The following is a 17414-nucleotide window of genomic DNA, read 5'->3' on the forward strand; positions in this document are numbered from 1 at the left end:
TCAGTAACGGAAGGTGATTTCCTTTGGCAACATTTGGATTTTGAATATGCAAGATCTTTGACTGACCATCTGCACAAATTGGGGGGCAGGGAGGAGAGGCTGGGGAAGTAGGCAATGACCTCCATTTTTCTTTTCTCCAAGAAGCCCACGATATATACTGGCCAGAATCCAGGCCAGGGGTGATATGTAAAGAGCTGTGTCTTGTATGGTTCTATAATAATAAAAGCTGATATTTACATGGTAGTTTAAGATTTAGAAAGCTTTTTAGATCTGTCAATTCAATTGATCCTCATAGACACTAAAAGGTGAATATCTTGTAATATACAATGGAAAGAGCGTGCTCTCTCTTTAGGGTCAAAGAAGCTGGGTTCAAATCCTGACTTGGATTTTCATGGAGTGAACTTAAGTAAATTACTTTCATTCTGTGGGTCTTATTTTCCTCATCTGAAAAGTGTAAATTTGTAAATTTGGAAAACCTGAATGTACATATACAATTTTCACCAGAGAAAATGGTAGAAAAATTATGGAACTCATAAACTTGTAAAAAGATGAATATTATTAACTACCTTTACATGTAATTGGAAAAATAAAAGTTAAATAAAAATGAAAAGTTGGAGAAGAGGGTCTTTCAGTTCAAGACTTACTATCTCAGATTCTATTAGTATCTCTCTTTGATTTATGATGAAAGTGACGTTGAGAGAGAAGATATCATTACATGTAGGATGTGTTCAAGGAAAACAAGTAACTCTGGGCAGCTAGCTGGTGCAGTGGATAGAGCACTAGCCTTAGAGTCACGAGGACAGTTCGAATTCAGCTTCAGACACTTGTTGCTTATTAGATGTGTGGCCTTAGGCAAGTCTGACCCTGATGGCCTTGTATCCAGAACCATCTCCAGTCATCTTGATTAATATCTGGCCCCTGAACCCAGGTGACTCTGGAGGAGAAAGTGAGGCTGCAGACTAAGGGCAGTACTCCCCACTCAAATTCAATTCATGTGCTTGTCTTGGCATAATCTCCCTGATGTCATGTTCTTTGAAAATGAAGGATAAATATTAATAACTGGTGTGAGGGCTGCCAAGTCTTCATCAGGGCTGCTTTCCACCTTTGATATCCACTTGAGTCACCTAAGTCTCACCTGTGACTCCAAAAAACTGTAGCCATCAGCCACACCCCTCAGCAAGCAGATTAAATCAGGTTGAGGGTAACCCAGGGAGTCTCAAACTCATTAGTAAGTTGTGGGGGGGCATCTACCCCAAGCATGTGAAACCTGCCACTGGTGAAATGGACAGCTGAGAAGGCTTCATTCTAACAACCATGAAGGTAACTGAAGCAGGTGCTATGGAGTGCTTAGAGCTTGATTAGATGTAGAAGATGCAAAAGTCATGCACTTCATCTGGAGCCATCACCAGTTGTCTTGACTGTCTTGCCACTGGATCATGCTGACCAACGATTTTGTGTATCGTTACTTCACTTAAATCCAATTTACGCATGACCATCCCATTTTACCATTTCCATCTCAAAGTCCTGAGGTGACAGACAAGTGATGAAGCAACAGGTGAAGATACCCTGGAAGGTGTAGTCACAACCTTGCACATAGGCTGTCTCTCCATAGGGTCATTTCCTGACTGAAAGCAGCAGTGAGATTCAGCAACACCCTGGGTGATTGAGCAGACCTTTTAAGGATTGCACTGCTCACCTCCTGATGTGAGTAAGGGGCTAGAAAAGGTGCCCTAAAATTTGTCTGTTTACCTAACTCTGACCATGGCAGTAATCATGCCATGGCAGTCAGGGATCCTACAGTGTGGTTAAGGCACAAAACAAAATCTATAAAAACCTCTTCAAAGAAGATTACATTCACTGTCAGAGCATGGAATATGCACATACTCATAGACAAAACAACATCCAATAAACCTAAAAGATGACTAGTTCTTGGTGCAAGAGAACTCAGCAGTTATAGAATCCAAATAGCAGCCCTAAGTGAAACAAGGTTGGCAAATGAAGGCCAGATTATGGAATTCAGAGTTGGATACACTTTTTTTTTGGGGGGGGTGGCTGCTGTGAAAGGGAGCACATGAAGCTGAGGTAGGTTTTGTAATCAAACTAATCTAGTCAACAAGCTTCAATGCTGGCCAAAAGTAGTGAATTACTGGCTCATGATAATGAGATTGTCACTTCCAGGAAAATGCCATGCTACTGTCATCAGTGCCTATACTCCCAGCATGATGAATTCTGATGAACTCAAAAATTTTATGAAGACCTAGAGATCCTTATCATCAATGTACTAAAAGAGGATAAGCTCATAATTGTGGTAGATTTTAATGTTAGAATGGGTTCAGATTACCAGACATCGCAGGGAATACATGGTAGGAAATAGCAACAGTAATGGTCACCTACTACTAAAGACTTACACATTTCTCACTGTCTTCTGTTTACTGTAATGAATTAAAACTTTCTGAGTGCACTTCATTGGCAAACATTGGAATCTAATAGACCAGGTGCTTGTAAGGAGAAGAGACAGACAGTATGTGAGAGTGACAAAGGTAATGTGTGATGCCAAGTGCTGGACTGATCACAGACTCATCTTCTTCAAGCTAAATATTCACATTCAACCAAAGTGGCAACCACAAGCAAAATGAATACTAGAAGAATTACTGTCAATATATTAGAGTGTCTTTCTGAGAAGGAATAATTTGTTGCTAATGTGGAGGGAAAATTGAGCAGCAAAAGAGTGGGCAGCTTTCAAAGATCTGGTGGACAGCATTGCATTTGCTAATCTGGGTCAGAAAACTTATAAACATCAAGACTGGTTTGAAGAAAATGATGGGGAAATACAGAAGTTGCTAAATGAAAAATGAGAACTGCATGGGGTTTACCAGCAGGATAGCTCATCTATTTCTAAGAAGGCAGCATTTAATTCCATCAATAGTAAAATATAAGTGAAACTTAGAGAGATTTAGGACTCTTGGCTCAGTAAGGGGGCAGAAGAAATTCAGTTTTATGCAGATAGTAAATATGCAAAGTTCTTTTTCTAATTCCCTGAAGGCTATTTATGGACGAGAGGTGCATAAAGTGCATCTCAACTGTTCAGTACTGATGGATCCACATTGATTAACAATAAGGACATGATTCTAGAGAGATGGGCTGAGCATTTCACCATTATAAATTAATGCAGAAGCCATTAGTCATTTAGCTCAAGTTGAAGCCAATCTATCCTTAGCTGAAGTTCCAACTAAAGAAGAGGTTTTGAATGCCTTTAGGCTTCTTTCAAGTAACAAAGCACCTGGTACTAATTCTATTCCAACTAAGATCTACTTAGGTAGGGGGTCTTTTGCTCATTTAAAAGCTGATTGAAAATTTCCAAATTATATGACACAAAGATCCCCCAAGAATTCAATGATGCCTTCATCATCTATCTCTATAAAGACAAAGAAAACAGATTGTCCTGTGACGATCACAGGATATTTCTCTTTTAGTCTTGCTACTAAGATTCTTGCCAGAGTCCTTCTTGATAGACTTATCCTCCACCTGGAAGATGGTCACCCCCACAAGAGTCAGTGTAGCTTCAGAAAGGGTCAAGGAACAGGTGATATAGTGTTTGCTGCCTGACAATTCCAGGAAAAAATTCCAGGAGCTGAATAGAGGACTGTATACAATGTTTGTAGACACGACCACATCCTTTGATATGTCAGTCATGAAGACTTATAGAAAATTATATCAAAATTTGGTTGCCCAGAGAAGTTCATCAGTATTGTATGTCAATTTTATGACAGCATACATGCTTGGGTTCTGTATAATGGATGATGCCCTTGAGATTTCCCAGTCATCAGTGGAATGAAACTAAGTTGTATCCTGTCCCCCATGCTTTTTAGAATGATGTTTTCAGCCATGTTACCAACTGCCTTCAGTTAGGATAAACAGGCCATCAAGGTCAGCTACCATACTGATGGAAAAATCTTCAACTTGAAAAGGCTGCTAGCCAAAACCCAAGTGGAGGAGTGCTGGTGCAGATTCTTCTCTTTGCTGATCATTGTGCTCTCAATGCAGCCTCAGAAGCTAAAGAGCAACAGAGTATGGATCAGTTCTCTGCTTCTTGTTCTAATTTTGGTCTAACAATTAACAGTAAGAAAACACAGGTTCTCCATCAGCCAGAACCACACCATCCATATGTGGAACCATCAATTACAGCAAAAGGAGAAGTTTTGAGTACTGTGGACAAGTTCACTTACTTTGGCAGTGTCCTTTACAGGGAGGTACACATTGACAATGGGGTTGACATACACATTGCCAGAACTGACTAGCATTTGAAGACTCCAAAAGAAAAGTATGGGAAAGAAGAGGTAATAGATTGATTACCAAACTGAAGGTCTACAGTGCCACTGTGCTAAACTTGTGTCTGTGAAGCCTGGACAATCTACCAGCACCATGTCAGGAAACTGAATTGCTTCCATCTAAATTGTCTTAGGAAGATTCTGAAGATATCTGGCTGGAGAAGATACCAGACCCTGAGGTCCTTTAGAGTTAAACTGCCTAGCATTCCAACATTACTGCAAAGACTCCAACTACAATGGGTTCGACATTTGTTAGAATGCAAGAAATATACTTGCCAAAAAAGATTATTTTTATGGAGAACTCACACAGGGCAAGCACTCACAAGGGGTCAGATGAAGTGATACTGGGACACCCTGAAGTTCTCTCTTAAGAACTCTAGAATTGATTGTACAACATGGGAAACACTGGCATGGGACTTCCCAGTATGGCATGCCCTCATCAGTAAGGGGGTTGTGCTCTATGAGGAAGGCAGAATTGAAGCAGCTCAAAGAAAATGTGACATATGTAAGTTAAAACTCCCCAGTTGTTCACATGGACTATTTTGTGCCCAACCTGTTGTAGAACATTCTGAGCTCATATTGGTCTGATCTGCCACAGTTGTATACATATACATATATAGTGGTTGTATACACTATAATTTGTCTCAAACATAGTGATGCCATTTTGATCTTCTTCCAAGAAGGACAAGAACCAACCTATGATTGAATAAATTAAAGAATGAAAAAAAATTTCTAAAGCACTTTTGTTCTAAGCACTGTTTTAAGTTTTACAGATTCAGATCTTTGTATCTGATACCCTCAAGGACCTTACATTCTGATGGAGGAGACTATAAAAAGGCCAGGTAAAATAATTTGTTCAAAGGTTAGAGAATGGGTCTATGGGAGTTTATTGGCCAAACCCCTCCAGAAAAAAAATGGCAGAGTTCCAGAATTAGGGAAGAAAGAAGGAAAGAGTATACATGTTGACTGGAAAAGAAGAGGAAATGATTAGAACTGAGAGTGAAGCAAAGCTGTTGGGAGGTCTGTGGGCATCTTAAACCCATCTTGTCCCAAATAGAATTCATTTCTTTTTCCCTAAATCTTCTTCCAAACTTCCTTTTTCTCATTACTATCTTTCTGGTCATCTTGGTTTCCAAAGCTGAATTCATCTTTGACACAGAAAATTATTGTGAATGGATCAATATCAGGAAGCACAAAGTTTAGTTCTATTAAGACAGACATCTGTATAAGAAATTGAATTTCTCCTATATACAGTTTGAGTTTTAAAAAGTATCTGTATGCATATATGTAAACATATGTGTAATATAAAATGTATATATGATTATGTATTTATAATGTGTATGATACATTATATAATGTGTTATATTATATTATGTTATTATATTATGTGTTATGTTATGTTATGTTATTATATTATGTGTTATGTTATATTATATAATGATTACGTGTCAATGTATGGGTCTATATGTGTAATTGTGTATGCATATAGATTTAATGTGCATTTTGCATGTATAATATTATTGCTAATAAACCCCTATCCAGTATAGTCCCCTTTGATTTCTAGTTAACCAATCATAGTTAATTAACTTTTAGTGTCCTTATTGAATATAAACTAAGAACAGTTGGTACAAAACATTCCCTTAAAATGTCTAAGATATCTTCTCCTACATGTACATACAGAGCCAAGGAGATAGTTGATTCTCGTTTAGAAAGCACATACAGTCCATGGCTCTTCATTGTGAGAAGTATGAATATCCCTTTTTTTAGAGTCTCTGGGACTTCCTTTTGAGGAAGCTGGGCTCCAAAGGTTGAAATCTTTATGAATTCCTTAGCTTGACAAACCTCTGATTTCCCATTAGGTAAATTAAGTATAAGTTCTGAATCTCTCAGGATAACTGTTGCCTAGAATCTTGAAGGGAAAAATAAATAAATTCTGTGAGACTTCTGCTGGTCAAAATTAATGCACCTTCTCTGCTCTTTTTCATTTTCTGAGCATTAATAAAGATTCAAATTGATACTTTGCATATCTGTTACTACCTGCTAATCAAGACCCCCTCCTACACTAGTTCATCTTTGAACTAAATAAACACACACACATATATATTCCAGTGAAACAAATCAACATAGGTATGTGAATATTTATAACAGTGTGTTAGGAAGCAGCAAAGAATTGAAAACAAAATAAGTGGCTATCAATTAGAGGAATGGATAAATTAACTATGGGCTAGGAATATAATATCATATTATTCTAATGTAAGAAATGATAAATTTGAAGGATTCAAAGAAGCAAAGGAAGAATTATTCAAGCTAACACATATTGTGGAATATTTGACATGACATTCTTTACTCTTTCATTTCTCTCATTCTACTCTCCATATCCAGATAGTTGCCAAGAACTATTGACCTGACTGCCATATTATGTCTTGTATCTGTCCTCTTCTCTCACCTATATGGAGCTTTCCCTAAGCAATCCATCCTTCACTGAACTGTGAAAAATGAATCTTCCTAATATATAGACCTGAGCATGTCATTCCCCAAAACTTTCAATGACTCCCAATTGTCTCTAAGCATAAAATATAAACTCCTTAGCATGGCTTTTAAAGCCCCCACAATCTTGTCCTATCTACCTCCCCAGACTTATTTTCTATTATGCTTCTTGATGTGTTCTATATTTCAGCCACTCTGAATATTAGCTATTTCCTGTTTATATTTCAAGTACCATCTTTGTGTTTTGGTGGTCTTGTTATTTGCTTTTTTCCCAAGGCAGTAGGGTTAAAGTGACTTACCCAATATCACACAGTTAAGTAAATATTAAGTATCTGAGGTCCGATTTGAATTCAGGTCTTCCTGACTCCAGGGTCAGTGCTCTATCCACTGTGCCACCTAACTGCTCCCAAACCCCATCTTTGTGTGTTTGTATTGGCTGTCCCTGCCCCATCCCCAATATGTGTTCCCTCGACATCTTTACCTCTTAGAAATCCCCATTGACTATAGTGCTCAGTCCAGGTGCTGTTTCCTTTGTGAAGTCTTTCCCTTTACTCCCCAGTTATTAGTTAATTTTTCTCATCTTAAATTGCTTTGTTTTTACGAGGACAAAAAGTTTCAATTCTATCTTTGTATCATTCCTGTAGTAGAGACTCAATCAATGATTCATGGATTATACTGGATTTTCCGTTTATCGACTCTCCTTCTCTGACTTAGGATATCCTTCACTATCTCAAGTCTTGTTTGAAGTCCTCATGTGTTAACAGATAAGGGTTTTCCATAAAGAATCCTTCTACTCTAGAGATTTTTGGTTTTCAACAATTTCATCATGATAAAAAAAAAAGGTTTTATGTTGTTCCCCCATATTTTACATGAATTGATCGAGTCACTGTCCCTTATATACAATATCCTATCTCCCACCTTGGTGCCTTTGCCCAGGCTGGTCCTCATTCCTACCTAGAATGCTCTTTCTTATCACCTATAATAGCAGAATCAATATCCAGACTTCCCAACTCACATGCAAGTTAGACTTTGTTCGTTCCTTAAAAGATTTTGAAACCATGCTCAAGATTTGATTTGCTCAGTTAAACTAAAGGCTTATGTTATTGACATCAATTCCTAATTGAGTATAAAACAACCAGTAGCTGCTCCAGATGCTGTTGGATGTTTTGTTGAAGGACCATTCTGGGAAATCCAGAGGTGGCAGGGAATCAACTTATGGTGTTCTCAGTTAACAGCATCCCTATTATGGCTAAATAAATTTTCAAGTGTTGACTATTAAGTAGTTTGCAAATGATTTATTCCATTTCATCATCTCATACAAACTTCTAGTCTACTGTCATAAGTCAGACTCAGCTCAAATCTGGCCTTGACCAGAACACCTCCACATCTTGCACTTTAGATTTCTTTCAGTGCTCCATTCTTTTCTGATTCCCCAAGTAATCTCCCTCCCAAAATTGAATTTATTTATGTACATTTTGAATTTATTAGTCAGTCACAATCATTTATTTGTTGTTGTTTAGATGTTTCTGACTCTTCATGACCACATTTGGAGTTTTCTGGCAAAGATATTGGGATGATTTGCTAATTCTTCAGTTTATTTTACAGATGTGGTTAAGTGATTTTTCATAGCTAGTAAATATTTGAGGTCAGATTTGAACTCAGATCTTCCTGACTCTGGGCCTGGTGCTTTAACCACTGTGCCACCAAGCTGCCCATCTATTAAATACCTACCTTGCATTAGGCTTTTTATTAAGCACCGGAATTACAATGAAAGGCAAAAGACAGTCCCTGCTTTCAAGGAGCTCCCAGTCTAATGGGGATAGTGTTCTTGCAGTCTCTACCTCAGGAGAATGCGAGATCCTTAAAGGGAAGGACAATTTAGTTTTAGTTCTTATTTTTTTAATTTATATCTCTAATAACCAGTGCAAGTGATTAATAAATTCCTGTTGAATTGATTTGAAATCACAAAGAAATGAAGCTATTGCATCAAAACAAAATATAATCCTAGGCTACCTCTTCTATCTGCACCAAAAAAGCCTGCTAGGATTTTGATCCTAGAGTCTATTTCCTTTCTAATTATCTGTATTAAGGATGTTCATCCAGTCCTAAGTCTGGAGTCAGAGTAATTGAAAATAGATGCATTTTCCCATCATTTTTTTATTTCATTTTTTTCCAATAACATGTAATGATAGTTTTCAACATTCATTTTTGTAAGATTTGAGTTTTTGCATTTTTCTTCCTCCTTTCCCCCAAAACAGCATGTAATTTTATATAAGTTATACATATACAATCATGTTAAACATATTATCATATTAATAATGCTGTGAAAGAAGTATCACACCAAAGGGGAAAGAACCATGAGAAAGAAAAAACAAAAAATAAATTTAGAAAAGTGAAAATAGTATACTTGATTTGCACTCAGACTGCATAGATTTTCCTCTGGATGTGGATGGCATCTCCATCAGAAATTTTTTGGGATTGTCTTTGGTTATCATACTGTTGAGAAAAGCTAGGACCATCATAAGTGATCATCAAACAATGTTGCTGTTAGTATGTACAACCTCCTGGTTCTGTGGGCTTCAGTCAGCATCAGTTAATGTAAATCTTTCAAGGTTTTTCAGATGCAGTTACAAAAAAAATTTGCAAAAGAATTTTGCCTACACATGAAAATCCTTCATTGCTATCCTTGAAATATCAAGTGGTCAAGACAAAGACTAGCTGGCATGGTGGGCATACTTTTCATTGCAGGTTTATGGAAAGGAATGGATAAGGCCTGTTCTTTATACTTGGAATAGAATGACCTACATGGGCTGTGATTCATACTGTTGAAAGGAGTATCTGAACTGATGAGCTCATGGAGCCCCTGAAGTGTTCAAGTATACTTTTGATGAAGTCCCTGTGCCTCAAAGGTTAGGTAATTTATTGAGTCATTACCATGGCAACCAAAGCTCACATTTATATAATGCCTCTTAGAACCTGACTCTATTTGATCCTTGGGATTAACCCTAGAAACTAAAGTGATTCATTTTTGTTTTTCAACTGTGGGAACAGAGGTGAAGTAATTTGCCAATGGTCATAAAACTTGCCAAGGCAGGACTCAAACCCAGGCTCCATGATATCGGATCAAATATTCTTTTTTCCTCTGTGTTTGATACTACCAGAAAGGTATCAGGAGATGATCAGGGAAGCAGCAGCAGTTAGAAATTAAATCATCCTGAGACCCACAAATTCTGGTGAAAAGAACAATCAAATAGTAATATGGATTGAGTTCATTTCCTCATAGCTTTCCAAATCATGTACCAGGGCCTCTGAGGATCATTGAGAAGTGTCTTAGAATTTAAAGACTTTAGCAAAATTGTAAGATCAGATCTGTTTCTAAAATTTGCTGACCATTTTTTTTCTAAGTCCATAACTTTAGAGTGTCCTGGGTTGGCTCTGAGCATGCGCTAATAAGAGATTGGTTCATTTTAATGAGACACAACTACCGATTTTGGAGTATACAATTAACAAGAGCATAATTTTGCCATACCACCTGCCATTTACAATTCCTGGCATCCAATGAGGTCTGAATAAAAACTGTATGAGGATCAGGGGTAATGGGAAATAAATGCAGCTTTTATAACTTGTGATGATCATTTTTTGGAAAAAGTAGATGCAAATAACTTTGGTGGCACAGCTGTCAGAGTGGTATCTGCCAGTCTACGATCAGCCAAATAAGTATCAACGTCTGTTATTGGATTTCACATTCCTGGCAGTAAACTCCAGATTCAGGTTAAAAATGGTGGCGGATCCCTATGTTACTAAATAGTCTTTCTGTAGACAGAGCTGACACGAATAGAGAAGTGCTTTGTGGTAATTAAGAGGCAGTCAGCACATAACCCGATTTCATAACCCAGTGGCTTCCTCTAGAGTCAGATGGAGATTCTACAAGGCAGTTCCTAGCACAGATAAACATTCTTTTCTTTTCAGTGGAGCATTTGCAATATAGGATTTTCTGGTTAGTCTTATCTTTGAAATATATGTGTGTATGTGTTTAATGCATTTCCAAATTTGCCTGCCTACTTGTCTACCAATAATCTGTTGGATTTTTTTTTTTTTGCTTTGACAAGGAAAAGCTATGATGAATTCCATGAAGCAACTGGATCAACAATTTAAGTATGGAAAATCTGATTAATTTTGAGTAGAAGATGTTGCTAGGACCTACAGTGTGTGTTGGTTTCCACTCTTGACCATTAGGGAACTCTGCCCAAAGGATCTAGTTTGGTGTATATTGGATTTGGAACCCAACACTTATTGTTAATAGTCTTGTGGTCTTAAGCAATAAGTCACTTAAATTTGTTGGGTTCTGGGGCAGCTAGGTGGCGTAGTGGATAAAGCACCAGCCCTGGAGTCAGGAGTACCTGGGTTCAAATCCGGTCTCTGACATTTAATAATGACCTAGCTGTGTGGCCTTGGGCAAGCCACTTAACCCAGTTTGCCTTGCAAAATAACATGTGTTGTGCTCTGGATTAGATCTGGTCCTTGCTGTTGTTATTCAGTCATTTTAGTGTTGTGTTTGTGACCCACCACTTGGTGTTTCCTAGGCAAAGAAACTTGAGTGACTTGCCATTTCCTTCTCTAACTCATTTTATAGATGAGGAAACTGAGACAAACAAGGTTGAGTGATTAGTACAAGGTCACATAGCTAGCAAATGTCTTAGACCAGATTTGAACCCAGAAAGATGGGTTCCCAACCAAGTGGCTCTTCCAACTGCACCATCTAGCTGCTCCTACTCAAATTTAATTGCTCACAATACTGTATTCTTTGTGATGAGGATTGATGAGATCATAGCTCATAGATGAAAAGCTAGAAATATCTTTGAGAACATTTAATTGAACCCCCTTATTTTATGCAGAGAGATGTAGAGAGGTTAAACAATGTATGTAAAATCACATAACTAGTAAGTAGTAGAGACAAAATTTGAACTTGGGTCCTCTGAATTGAGATCCAACACTCTTGCTACTGTGCAGAAGAATTGGGAGATTCACTCATGCATAATTTTCCTTCAAAAATAGCAGTTGTCATTGGATTATTTATGAGTTTAGGATCTATTGTTTTGAAGTTACTATGTACATGTAGTGAACAAATTCAGTTTATTTTGAAAATAATATGTGTCATAAAACTGCTGGGAAAACCAGAAAAAAATGGCAGCATCTAGGCATAGACCAATGTGTCATAGTCTATATCAAGATAGGGTCAAAATGAGTACAGGATTTAAAAATAAAAGGTACACCATAAGCCAAATGGTTGAACAAGGAATAACTTATCTGTCAGAACTATGAAGAGAGGAGGAATTTGTGACCAAATGAGAGATAGAGGACATTATAAAATGCAAAATACATAATTTTGATTAGATTAAATTAAAATGACTTTACACAAATAAAAACAAGATTAGAAGGAGTAAGAAAGTTGGGAAACAATTCTCATAGCAATGTTACTACTAAAAGACTCATTTCTAGAATATATATAGAGAACTGATTCAAATTTATATGAATACAAATCATTCTCCAGTTGATAAATGGTCAAAGGTTATGAATAGGTTTTACTTCCTCTGCTTGATTTAAGTCCCAATAAAAATCCCATCTTTTATAGGAAGCCTTTCCCACCCCCCCTCTTGATTCCAGTGCATTTCCTACTTATCCTGTATATTTTGTATATATTTTCTTTCATATTGTCTCCTACGTTAGATTGTAAGCTCCTTGAGGGAAGGAAATGTCTTTCTCTTTTTGTATGCCCAGTGCATAACCGAGTACCTGCCACATGGTAAGTGTTGAATAAATGTTTATTGATTGATTCATGGTTTTAACGTTCAAAAAGTTACCAAGTAGCAAGAGTTTCAAATGACTATTCCAATCAAATTTGTGAATAAAAGTAATATTGGAATAAATTAAGGATTGGGGAGAAAGGTACCAAATTTCACTTTGTTTTCATTTACAAATCTGTCTTATCAAGTCATCTATTTCTTCTCTGATTTCTTCTCTTTTTTTTGTTATTCAGGTCTCAATTGAGTCTCAAGCAGTGGGCCACCCCAGAAAGCTCACAGCAGGCTTTTGCATCAGTCTCAACGAGCAACACACCTGGTAGCAGCAGGGTCTCACTTCAGTATCCACTTTTCATATAATAATGTATTGGAATAAACACTGGAAGTTGAGCTGGCAAACCTGCACATATAAAAGTGAAACCAGGAAAATTTCACAGGCTAGCATCCAAATGAACACCCAAGATCCCCTTTCTACAGTCTGTCCAATTCCTTTCTGGCAAGAGCATGCATATATCCATAGTTGTGCAGACTCTGTAAACACAAGTTAAGTAAATCATTTACATGTACAGATGAGAGGAGATAGCTCATGGGACTCAAATAGCATTTTCATTCACATCTGAATTCTTTAAAAACGTGTCTGATGTGAAACAACTGCTTTCCCTGGGAATATTTATCTGTTTAGCCACTTACCCATAATCTGTGGCTGATGAGAACCAGACAATCATCATTTGAATTTCTTGGACTAACTTTCCACTAAATAGGAGTTGTCACTATTCTCCTAAGCCTCTGATCCTCAGTCCTTTTGGAACCACACCCCAACATCATTTGTTTCATTTGTTTTACCTGCTATGTGCTAGATGCTATGAGCAATAAGCTCATGGGTCTGGAGCTAGACTGGATTTCCAAGGTTATCTCATCCAACTGTTTCATTTTATAGATGAGTAAACTGAGGCTCAGAAGGCAGCTAGGTAGATCATTGGAGTGAGATCTGGAGTCAGGAAGACCTAAGTTCAATTCTAGACTCAGTCATTTACTAGCCATGTTTAAATCTATTTGTTTTAATCCATTGTAATACTCTCCAGTTTATAAATATTCCTTCTAAAAATAAAACAGCATAAAATTCTATGTATATGTGGTCTGAAGCCAGGACAGAGAACAATATTGCCTTGTTCTAAGCATGATTTCTTTTTTTCTTCTTTCTTCCTTTCTTTCCTCATCTCTCCTCCTCCTCTTCCCTTCCTTTATTTTTCTTTTTCTCTACCTTCTTTCTTACAATATTTTCCTACCAAAGTTGTTATCAGTCAGTCAACTAACATTTATCAAGTGCTTACATGGTCCTAAGCATAGAGAGAAACAAGAGAAGCATTGCCATTCTTGGCTTCCTTGGGGCACTTTTGACTCATGGTGAGCTGGTAACACATCAACATCTCCAGATTTCTTTGAAAAGTCTATCATTCTCCACCAAATTAATCAAATCCAGACTCCCATTGCTTTAATTGAAAGGTCATGTCAATTATCTCTCCTGGGTCCCTATTCATCATCCATATGAATTTCCCCAAGACCTCTATCCCTAGGCACTACTCTACAGATGTGGTCTCTCTCCTATTGGAATGTAAATGCCCCAGGTACTTTTTGTCTCACTTTTGAATCTGTATCCCTGATGCTTACCAGAGCTCTTTGCATTCAGGGGTGATTAATAAATGCTATTCGCCTCAATTGTAATGTCTCTTTTTCATTTCATTCTTTGATTTTTAGGAAAAGGCCAGGTTCAAATATCTTTTATTTCAAACAAAATGCCAGCCAAGTCTATTTTTAGTTTTTGTTTCTGGTATTTTAGCTTGTCTGAAGGTGATACTAAAACATTTAGAGGAAAGCATTTCATTTTTATTTTTCCCATTTCCTGGCAGTAATGATTTATGGTATGGTTAAGGCTCCCTGTCTCAACCATTCCAGCTAAGCTTAGTTGTTTGGGTATTTATGAAAGTATGAAGAGTATTCAATGTACCATCATCTTCATCTTTGGTTCTGGAATGAAAGACTAATCTGAACATTTCTTATAACAATTACTAAGTTAAATCTGTGAAAGGTTAGAGTATAGAGATTGCAGTCAGAATGAATTGGGTTTTAATCCTGACTCAGATACTAGCCTCAGTTACCCCAGGCAAGTTGGGAGAGTGGGACACAACTGAGTTTGACTAAACAACCACCACCATCAACAAGAACAAGTTTCAGCTCTCCTCTAATCCTATCAGTCCTCCCTTATTTCTCCTCTTTCCCTCCATCCCTCACTACTAACCTCCTCTCCAATTCTCTCCCTCTCTGTTTTTCTCTCTCATCTCAATCTCATTCTTTGTCTCTGTCTATCTGTCTCTGTCTCTTTTTGTTCCTCTATCTCTATCTCTCATCTCTGTCACTCTCTGTCTCTGTCTCTTTCTGTCATACATACATATGTGTGTGTCTGTCTGCCTGTCTGACTATCCGTTTCTGTCTTTGTTCCTGTCTCTTTCTCTGTCTCTCTGTTTCTCTTTGTCTTTGTCTCAGTCTCTGACTGTCTGTCTCTCTGTCTCTTCCTCTCTGGTTCTCTGTCTATCTTTCTGTCTCTCTGTCTCTGTCTCTGTCTCTCTGTCTCTCTGTCTCTCTGTCTCTCTGTCTCTGTCTCTCTCTCTCTCTCTCCTTGTATATATATATGTTGTCTCTGCCCTTTGAAATGAAAGTTTCTTTAATGTTATCTTTATTCATATCTGGTCATTGGACCCAGATGGTTCCAAAGTAGAAAGTGAAGCTAGTGACTGTGCACAACCCTTGCTTACTTAAATCCATTTCACTTGTACATCATGGCATCAGCTCCCTGATGTCATTCTTCAAGAATGCTAATCTTGGGGGAGGGCAGCTAGGTGGTGCAGTGGATAGAGCACCAGCCCTAGAGACAGGAAGATCTGAGTTCAAATTTGGGCTCAGACACTAAATAATTACCTGTGTGACCTTGGGCAAGCCACTTAACCCCATTGCTTTAAATAAATAAAAAAAATTTTTTAAAAGAATAACAATAGTGAATGTAAGGACTTTTCCTTTTTTTCTTTCCTTTTCCTTGACACAGGGCTTTGCAAATAATGTTTAGTAAATTCCAATTGTCTTGACTTGACTCGTCTCTTTCATGTGACAGTTCTTCAAATGCTTGGCAATAGCTATCACACCTCACAGCCTATTTCTTTATTAAACATCCCTTGACTGGTCTCCTGCCCATCTGGCTCTCTTCTGTCCCAGAGCTCTGAGTTCACTGTTAGGAGATGTAATGCGACAGATCTAACACTACTATATGGAACTCTCTTTTTCTTTGCCTTACCTGAAATTCTTCAGAGCCTATGATCTTTCATGATTCACGGTCATCCCCACCAGTGACTGGGAATTAATGAAAGCACCACACAATATGCTTGGCTCAAATAATCATACTATTCTACTGTTACCCCATGTTCTTCTCTTAAATCCTCCATCCCAGATAATAGTGCTAATAGATAAAATGATAAGCAGAAACCAGACCCAATAAAGTTTTGTATTCCAACTCTCCCTAATAGCAATACCCATAACAGAATTAAGAATTTCAGAATCAAAAGGGACCTCAGTTATTTGGTCCAAATGTACCCAAACAAGAACCATCTCAATAACATAGATTTATTTATTAGAGAATATAATAAAAATACAAAATATAATAAAATATAATAAGCCAGAAGACTCAGATCCAAATCCTGACTCATTCACCTATTTAATCATCACTTAATGTCTCTGTGCTTCATTTTCCTTATCTGTAAAATGTTTAAAATGATTAGATGATAAAGAAAGTCCTTTTCAGCTCTAAAAGTAAAAGCTATGCAACCTTAACTTGAAGGCCTCCAGTGAAAAGTTTCTATTATCTACCATTTTAACCCAAAGCATTTTCAGACAGCTTTACTTTGGAAAAGGTTTTGATTTTTCCCTTAAATAAGTCTAAATCTCCTTTTTTTTTTTTGCATATCCCCCTACTTCCTGGGCTACTGCAGAATAAGGTTAATATCTCTTCCTCATGATGATACTTGAAAAGCAACTCTAACATCCCTCCTCCTCTCAAGTTTTCTCTTTTCTGTACTAAAGATCTCTATTTCTTTCAACTAATAATCATTTGACATCAGTTGAAAGACAAATTGCTTTTTTATGGAAATTCTCATTTTCCTAAAATGTGTAGCCTGGAATGAATGAGATTTTCCAGTCTGACTAAGGAAGAGCATAGTAGGACTCTCATTTGCATAGATGTGGATATTATGCCTCTTCTACTGGAGTCAATGGCTGTATTAATATTTTAGGATGCCATATCACATTGTTGATTCATGTGGATTTTTAGAATCCACTAAGACTACTCTTCCCTCCTCCCAAAAGTCAACTGTGGTGCCTGCACTGATTTCTCCTTTGTCACAATTTAACTTTTCACAACAGCCACATTTCTGTAGCAAATTTCTGTAGAAAGTGTAATGATTGCTAGAACTTTTACAACAAAAAGACATTTTTCCTCTAGGGTCTTCAATTGTAGCAGCAAACAGATGTGGTTGCTATACTTTCAAACCTGGGCACAGACAGAGTTCTGGGTAGAGAAGTGACTGAAAAATGTGACAATTGGGAAGGAAGCATTTTATTCGTTGAGGTTGATGACTGTAATTGAAAAGTATCAAACTGACAAAAGGTCTACTCAATATATATGAGGCCAGCAGCACCCTTAAAAGTGAATTGTAGTGTTTAAAAACATCAATATTTTGTGTATGTGTTTGAATGT

The sequence above is a fragment of the Macrotis lagotis genome, chromosome 1 (genome assembly GCF_037893015.1).
Source record: "Macrotis lagotis isolate mMagLag1 chromosome 1, bilby.v1.9.chrom.fasta, whole genome shotgun sequence".
NCBI classification, from domain to species: domain Eukaryota; kingdom Metazoa; phylum Chordata; class Mammalia; order Peramelemorphia; family Peramelidae; genus Macrotis; species Macrotis lagotis.